The 9,049-nt window shown below is 37.6% G+C and overlaps 1 pseudogene; it reads left to right on the forward strand.

Annotated features, from left to right (window-relative positions):
• The first annotated feature begins 7,078 nt into the window (after positions 1–7,078).
• On the forward strand, positions 7,079–7,912 carry LOC105868575 (protein SDA1 homolog pseudogene; annotated as a pseudogene).
• The last annotated feature ends 1,137 nt before the right edge of the window (positions 7,913–9,049 follow it).

Genomic DNA, 9,049 nt, shown 5'->3' on the forward strand with positions numbered 1-9,049 from the left:
CTGTAAAATAGGAATAATAACATTTCTCTTGCCTACTTTGTAAAGTTGTTGTGACAACAAATTTGTAAAAATTCTCCAAATGCCTTACAAACTGTAATTTAATATACAAATCAGAAGCATTATTGCAGTTCAGTTTTATTTGGCTTTGCTTTGGGCTAAATATATTAAATGGGAAAATTACATAATAACATTGGTGGATAAAGAGATAAAGGAATGAGAAAAAGCTCACTGTATCAACAATGAGTCACAATAGGTAACTTTCTATATAGAAATATATATTTGGTCTAATCACAACTAAATCAAGACTATGTCCCACATGCTTATTAATAATAAAATTATAGGTGTTCATTATTTAAAAATGGCTATAAGGTGGAAGAAAGAGTATTCTATTTGGCAACAGCTTATATTTTCTTTCAGGCCCTGTGTGGTCATGCTCAGGAAAGGGTGATGGAGATTTTGGTGATAAGGTGTGAGAGTCCTGGCCCGTACAAAGTCATTGGCAGAGCCTGGGTGGAAGCCCAGAGGGCTGATATGAGTCCTAGTCGGAACATTGGATTTCTCCTCATATTATTAGGGAAAGTAGAAGCTGAAGACACCCAGGGCCATATCCTGTAAAGATTAGAGAATACTTGTCCAGTTTAAAAAAAAAAATAGGAAAGTAGGTATTGTGGCAACAAATGTGTGGGGAAATAAAATCAAAGACATGTGTTCAAGAAAGAATGGTTTACTTCTTAAAAGTAATATGAGCTATACTTCTAAAATAAGTCAATCAATTCACAAATACTCTTTTGTATTTATTCTATGTCCAGCATGGTAACATCATAATAGAACAGCTGAAACCTTCCTGAATTCTGAATAACACATCCTAAGTTTTGAGGTTATGAGTGTTAAGAAGAGTAACCAAAAATTCATTATATAGTAGGTTCACATATTTCAAATCTTGTTTCATATGTATTTATTCAGTACTCACTGATGAATAAATTAGACACAAATCACATAAATCAACAGAAATCATAAGTTTACACACACTCTGTAAGCTTCATTGTTCATGCAATAGAATAACTGATCATGAATAGTTTCTCTCGGCCATAAGGCATAAACAGATATTTCTCACAAGACAAACCAAGCTTTCTTTTCACACCATTGTCATACACAAACATATTTTGCATTTTGAGTCAGTTGCCCTCTGCTCTTCATTTTATAACTATCAGTTGGATTCTTAACCAAGCACAGGAGTGCTGAATTTTTCAACAAAATGTCCTCTTCTTATTTACCTTATTATTAAATTTATTCAGTATTTTAATGTGAAGTGCAACAGCATATTATGCATGTCTTTTGGTATCTAGTGCTCATAATTCATTTTAGGATCTTAAATTTTAAAATGACCTGACTCTGTAACTAAGGATAGTATAATTAGGTGGTTTTGACATCTAAATATGAGTAATCAATTCTTCCAGTTTCTGGATGAAATCAATAAGGGTAGTAAACTTGGGGGGGAGGCAGAATGGAATCAATTTCATCCCCAAGTTATGTTTATTTGGCGGCAAACCAGAGTCTAAATTTATGGTCCAAACTCAAGTGGGGAGAGAAGTCACATGAGGAATAAGAGCACTGTTGTTGATGCTTTTATGAAACTTCCTTTGCCACTTACTAGTCTAAACCAACATCTAGGCCTACTCTTGCAGATGCTTAGGTAACCTTGAGCTCAGGGCTGTGGCTTCTCTGGGTGATGCAGATATTACCTCAGCATCTCCAATATCCAGAAACAGCTCTTCATCTTTTCTTGAATGAAAGGCCACTTACTCTTTTGTGGTGCCCACGAAGGTCAAGTTTTCTGTCTGTGAATCAGCTCCAAGATTTCAGCTCATTTGTAGGCTCTAACTAGATAAAAAGTCAGAGATGAGCATCATTTCCAAGTTCAGATGAATTTCCTCCACTTTTCTGGGTTCCCTGGGGTAATTCAGCTCTTTGGTTCTCCATAAGGAAGTGGCCTTCCAGAATCCTTTTACTGCATTTTTACAACATCAAAAAGGTTTTGTACACAAGTAGAATTTTTATCAGGGGAAAATAAGCAATCAAGTGTTTTGAAAATTTTATTGAGTTCCAGTTATTATAGCAATAATTTTCATGCACAATAGCCATTTTTAACAGGTTTTTTGGTTAAATTTACAGAGCTATCATAGTAGTAATAAAAATATTTTTAAAACTTTAGATTTCAGTAAATGAGTCTACTTTTTGACTTTCCTTCCTTCCTTCTTTCCTTCCTTCCTTCCCTCCTTCCCTTCTTTCTCTCTCTTTTTCTATTTCTTTCTTTCTTTTTCATTCTTTTCTGCCTATAATTTTTCTTCAATAACAGCAATAGAAAATTAATACAGTGGTGTATTTTATGCATAACAGAATCTCTTGACTCAAACTGATGACAAAAATTCTTTCCTGTCGAATGACAAAATTACACCAAATTTAGTTTAAAGATCTTAATTGCCTTTTATTTGCAATTCTTGGGATCAGGCAACCCCTCATTCTATAAAGTAGAATTGTAACCAGACCCAGAACAAATTTCAATAGCCCCTATATGATGTTTTTTTTATAATTCTCTCCCTTAACTAACTAATTGACCTATTGAGTTGTTTTCCAGAAATGGTGGATTTTCTGCAAGACAAAGCAGCTGAGATTCTAAAGGCCCCTGGGCAGACTTCCTGACTCCAAGACTCATCACCCTCCTCAAACTGCCCCAAAGCATGTGCTCCCTCCTTAAAAAGCCTATGGTCTCCCTTACACAAATTTGAGGCAGTTTCTCCCATTCTCCCAGCAAGATGTGGTATTAAAAGTATTCCTTTCCTTGGCAATTTTCGTTGTCTGAATTATTGGATCTTTGTGCGAGGAGCATCCAGACCTAGGTTGAAACCCCTCGCAGTTTTGATAACAGAATGAGTGTTCTGAAGGAAATTAGAAATATTTTACCATAAAATAAATATATATATTTTTAATAAGTAAAGATTTAATACAGAATTATTTAGGAACTTGTCTTTGTAAATTACAGTATTTTCTTTGAAAAGCATGTATATTTCCAGTTTCCAAAATAACAAGGCTGAGTCTATCTGGTGCAAGATAAAGGGCCTCTTTGGTATCACCCAGCCAATTTAGGCAGCATAGATTCTCAAATCAAATTATCAGGATTACAGATTAGAATGGTATTTGGCTGTCCACACATGTTAAATTAAGCAAATCATTTGTTAGTCTCTACTTGACTGCTTTGTACATGCAATGCCCAGGAACAATTATAAAGGACAACATAATGCAGGAGCAAATCCTAACATCTCTGACCCTAATTTTTATCATCTTAAAGCTGAGCTAATGCCAATTTTGTAGGGCTATTAAGAGAATATTTTTGTGTCATTGTGGCTTATAGTAAGCACTCAATGAATACTTGCCGGGTAGATAACCCCAGAGTGCTAGCTTAAAGTTCATTTTTGGAGCTACCAATGGAAACCCAAGTATATTGGCTCAGGGAAGCCAATATATTAACACTTTGACACAAACTAGTTCATTCGAATTAGATAACCCATTAAATTGGCTTGGTCTGCCCTGGATATTATGTCCTGGCTAGGAAATCTCGACGTTGCTGAGAAGAGAAATCCATTATAATGAGCTCCTCAATTAAAATGAGCAAAGAGCAGTGATATAGAGAGAAAGCAAATTTAAAAATGAACTGAGATCAAGACCAAACTTCCTCTAGACAATCTGGTCTGTAGTCTGATCCACACAATAAAACCTTCTCTTGGCGAATGACTTGGTTACAAATATTACAATTCAAAGGAAAAAACAGATCCTGTACACAACTGTAAGCCTTGAGTTTTTTACCCTATCACGTAGAAAACTCTGCTATTTAGTGCATTCCATTCCTCTAGAGAGTTGATACCTAGGCTTCCTTCTTCAGACTGTATTAAAAATCATTTTAAAGTACATTTTATTGTTCTATACCCTAGAAACTCGCATTGTTTTCAAATCCAAGTTTCTGACTCAATTTAGAATAAGGACAAAATGCCTTTGTTCATATTTCCAGTCTATTCTTCCCCTGACTAACAAGCAGATGATGTCTGGGAAGGAAAGTCAGCCTGTTCTAGTCAATTATTTACTATGAAGCATTTACATCACATGTCAGCTAAAGGTTGATGCTGTCCACATAAATCTCTACAATATTTTGTGTCACATATAATAAAATATTAGGCCAATTGATTCATGCTTATGGAGTTGTTCATTTTCCATATTTCCTCAGTGCTTTGGGATGGGATGGCCAGCTTCTCTAACTCAAGGTTAAATCTGTTGGTATAACTTAGATAAAAATTGGTAGTGGCATGGAGCATTTCCAGCATATCATCGTCCTTTCCATTTGCACCATTCCACTCGACTGTCTGTTGCATTACAGCATCCTTTGTTTTTTTATTTGTTTTGCGCATTGGGGGGAGAGGGGGAGCTTTAGTAACCAAGATCATCTGAGACTCCAGATGTCTCCCTGAATTTACTTGTGAGTATGACATGCCCACTTGAGCAATGAAAATCATGTAGAGTACTGGAGACAGTGTCACCTGCAGTGACAATTGAGAAGCATCACAGAGCCATAAAGAGCCCTTCCCAAACCTCTGCCTTTGCATAGCATCTGGAGACAGGAGCACACGTAGGATAACAGAGCTAATGAGTGTCGACGTCAACAGCAATAAAATAAGATAAAAACCTCATTCTCCCAACAGTGGGAGAATCTCCCACAATTGGGCTATATTTTATTCTCCAGAATTCAAAGTTTTGTTTTAAATTCTGCACATCACAGCCATACTAAATATCCCCTTAGACAAGACACAGAGCTGCTGAGTAAGACCCCTGCAAATCAGCAATGCTTTTTCATAAGACCAGCATCCATAATTTATATCTGCATACAATTAGCCTGTTTACATTTATACATTTTTTGCTTCCTTTTATGTGAAATATTCCACAGGATACTTGGTAATGCATTCAGAATAACCTTTTTAAAATAAAGACTCCAGGACCAAACAGTTTATAAAATCCAATACCTAATAAATACTTTATATGAATAAAAAAGTGTTTTCTTAATCAGATACAGTATATTTTATTAGAGCTAACCTCTCTTGCCTCCCAGGCCAATGGCCTGGCATCATGTGGATCTTTATTTGTTAAATGTATGCAGAAAAAAAAATTGCTACTGTACTTCTTGGTGGTTATTTGCAGACAAATATCACATCCTTTCTCTTATTCATCATTAAGTCATTATAAGGATCATTTTTATGACCATGCTAGCTGACCTTGGCCAAGTCAACCCCTTTTACTAACAAGAGAAAAGAGAAAAAATTCAGTCAGTCATCCAGAAATTTAGTATTCATGGTATCAAGATTCTGAATTCCCTTAATAGAATTAGCCCGATGAGTGATTTTACTGTTGGAAATGTATGCTGCGAAAGGGAATTTCATAAATGAGTTGGGCAGTTTGCCTGCAGAAGTCTGGATTGCCAGAGGTTTGGCCAACCTGGTGCTCAGGGACTGGACCAGTAAGAAGCCCTTCCTGCTGTCACCTCCATAATCTCCTCTCCTCTCCCCTTTCTGCTGGCCGCTAGAACGGCATGGACCTGAGACAAAAGGAGCCACCTGCAGCAGGGGCCAGGATTTGCATAGCTCCTACACCTTCCAGGGCACAGCGAGACCCTGGCAGACAAAAACCTGCCCAAGACCTGAGCTTGGGAACATCAAACTTACCTGACCCCTATGATCCTGGAAAACGGCAAAGCTTTAAGGAATCCTGCACCCTTTTGTGTTCTGGAAAACGACTTACTGCAAAGAACAGCTGTTCCTCACAGGACTTGGATAAGATTTACATATGCCTACCTTGTGTGTACCTAGGACAAGGCCAGCTACAGAGCCCCACATTCCCTTTCTGTACTCATAAATGTGTAGCTGGTCTGCTCACCCTCACTGATCAACTGGAACAAGCCACCCTTTTGTTCCATTACCCCATTTCTAGTTCTTTCTAGCTTTGTCTACTCCTCTCTACAAAAGGAAACACTTTTTTGCCTAACACTTGAGACACTTGCAGACCTAATGGTCATGGCATTCACCCTATTGCAATAGCCCCATCTCTTTATTGCAGCAATCCCTCCCCCCTCATTCCCTTCACAATAATCCTTTTGAATAAAAGTAATTCCTTTTGATTTATAATAAAATACTAAGTCCGATTTTCTTTTTCTTTGATAAGCTCCTACCTGAGCACTGAACTAAAGTGGGGAGGCTGAAGAGAAATATAGTTTTTGTGGAAGGTATAGCACTGGGCTGCAAACTGACACATCTGCACATCTCTATTATTTGCCCATCTTTGTTATTGTTAACACAGATTCTTAGAGCTTCTTTACAAGTGGATGAGAATTCTTGAAACCAAAACCTGGCGCTAACTTCTTCTTAGATAGATTGACTTCATCAGTCTTTGCCTTTCTCAAATTTCAGCCGCAGAGTCCAGTGCCCTTCACCTAAGATAAGCCCTCCTGGTCCCTTCCCTGAGACATTCTGGAATAGAGTGGAAGGCAGATTGGAACCCTCAGCCCCTTCACAGGGAATATAAAATTGGTCTTGCCATCTGGAATTAGGCTCAGCATCATAGATATGGTATAGGATAGATGTTGCATTTCCCTTGAGTACATATGCGCCCCTCATCCAAACTGCGGCCTCGTATTAATACAGGTCAACTAGAGGCTCCATGATGTTTTGTCATGAGGCAGCTCGAAAGCTCTAAGGGGAGGTTTGAAGTGAAGATGATGATCATGAACCTAATCTCCAAGTTAGTGGAAATTTCCTCTTTAGCTTCCATCCCTTTGTGCAAAGGTTTCTGCAGCCCCAACAAAGAGAATAACAAAGATTATTCTGTTTGCTATGTAAGCATCTCACCCCCTTGTACCCCCAGAGATAGTTCAGTCACTGCTCATGACTGCACTAACAATGTCGTTACTGACAAGAACTCTGGGGCAGTCATGACAGTCAGAATCAATGTGATAAAAGAGATAACAGCTCTATGTCCTCTCGCCATGACTGAAGAACTTCTCCAAGTCCTGGCTCAGTATGAAACATAGAAAGATAAGAAGGTCATGATGTCTGCTAGAACTTTGATTCAGGTTTTCTGGACACTGAATCCTCAGATGCTGCAGAAGAAATTCTGCGGTGAACCTACAGAGGCCTCCATAGAGGTTAAGAGTACAAGAATATAGAGAAATAGATGCTAAAGATGATATTCCAGGAGTAGAAGTTCTGGGAGCTGAAAAAGAAGAGATTCTGAGAACAATGAAGATGGATGGGAAAGTCCAGTGTCAGTGAGAAGGAGGAGGATGCCGGTGGTGAATGGGTTGGTGTGCACCACTCTTCTCATGAAGAACAAGAAATTTCCAAGAACCTGAACAGCATGCCCATGGTGGGGTGGAAAGCCAAAGCTACCGCCATCAGCACTAGTCACCTTTTAACTCGGGAAGACTCCAGAGATTCTGTGTGGCCCAAATGAGGAACGAACTTGACCTGCCCTCAGGAAATCCCAGAAGAGAAAATATACGGAAAGACACAGGGCTGAGGAGCCCAGGGGCAGATTACTTTTACTTTGGGATGTTGAACTCCTTCATAAAAAGCCAAAATCTGACAAGGAGACAAGGCTGGCAACTGCAATGACTGGAAAGACAGACTGAAAAGAATAAGTGAGGAGGAAAATGAAAATGAATCCATTTTCCACTTCCACAAAGAGAAGGAAAAAACAAAAGAACTTTATGATGACGTGGTATAGCCAGAATGTCCTCTCAAAAAATAAGCATTCCTTCTGCAAAAAGCAGCTGGTGCCACGAGATGCACTTTTGAAAAAGAGAAAAAGAATGAAGTAACTTCCAAGCAAGTATTCCATTCCAAGAAGAATGCTAAGTTTGTGTCATTACTCTGAGAATTAGTAAATCAAACATGTTTTTTACATTAAAAAGTCCAGAAGCACTATATTGTGATAACCATAGTAAATGTGGCAGCAATTTGGAGTGTTTAATTTTGGAAGTGGATAATAGTGGGAGTGTTAGAGATGTAAATAGCAATGGTGGTGTAAAATAATTCCACTTAACATGCATGCAAAAAAACCAAACATATCAAGTATCTACTAATTATCAACGTACATACAAAGTGAATGAATCTTAACCCCTTCACTCAAGGCATGCACAGCTTAGTGGCAGTATCTATGTGTGTTTACAGTGCAATGTAAATAGTTCTCTAGTAGAGGCATCACTGAGGCCTTAAGGACTAACTCTCCAGGGATAGGAGTTATACATTCTCTTAAAACAAATAGGACAATGTTACAAGAGTAGAAATTTCTTATTTGTAAATAGGCTTACCTGCTGAAAACAGGTCCCTACTGCACAGATTTTGGGTAGACAATTTAAGCTGTTTTAGTAGTCCAAAAGATTTAAATTTTTTTGAGTGTCATGTAAAGGCTTTTTGGTTAAGACCTCCTTTTAAAATTGCCTTAAGTATAAATAGCAACTTTGGAATGTATTTAGTTCATCGTTTGAGTTGCCTTCTCTTCAGATTGGTTTCCTCAGTTTTCTTTCACCCTGTAATATCTGCAGCCCACTGGTTTTCCTTGTCTCAAAGAAAGGTTTCTCATGTAAAAATAAAAAAGATAAAATTTAAAATAAATAAGCACTGCTTACCAAAATTAGCCTATGTCAGGCATGTTCAGCTGCAAAAAAAAAAAAAAAAAAAAAAGAAAGAAAGAAAAGAAACACACCACCAAAAAAAACCCCAAAACAAAACATTTCTCATTGATTTCACATCAAAACAAAAAGTAAAATGTAGAGATATGGCACAAAAGCCTTAGATTATTGCAGGTATTAACAAAACTGAGAAGAGAGAAAAGGGGTTCTATAATAAAAAAAATGACTAAAGTATAGAAGTGAGTTTTGAGATCTTGGTATCATGAAAATGCACATGCATACAACATAAAAATTAAAGAAGTCACTGGAAGTCTTAACTATTAA

Source organism: Microcebus murinus, chromosome 5 (assembly GCF_040939455.1).
Source record: "Microcebus murinus isolate Inina chromosome 5, M.murinus_Inina_mat1.0, whole genome shotgun sequence".
NCBI lineage: Eukaryota > Metazoa > Chordata > Mammalia > Primates > Cheirogaleidae > Microcebus > Microcebus murinus.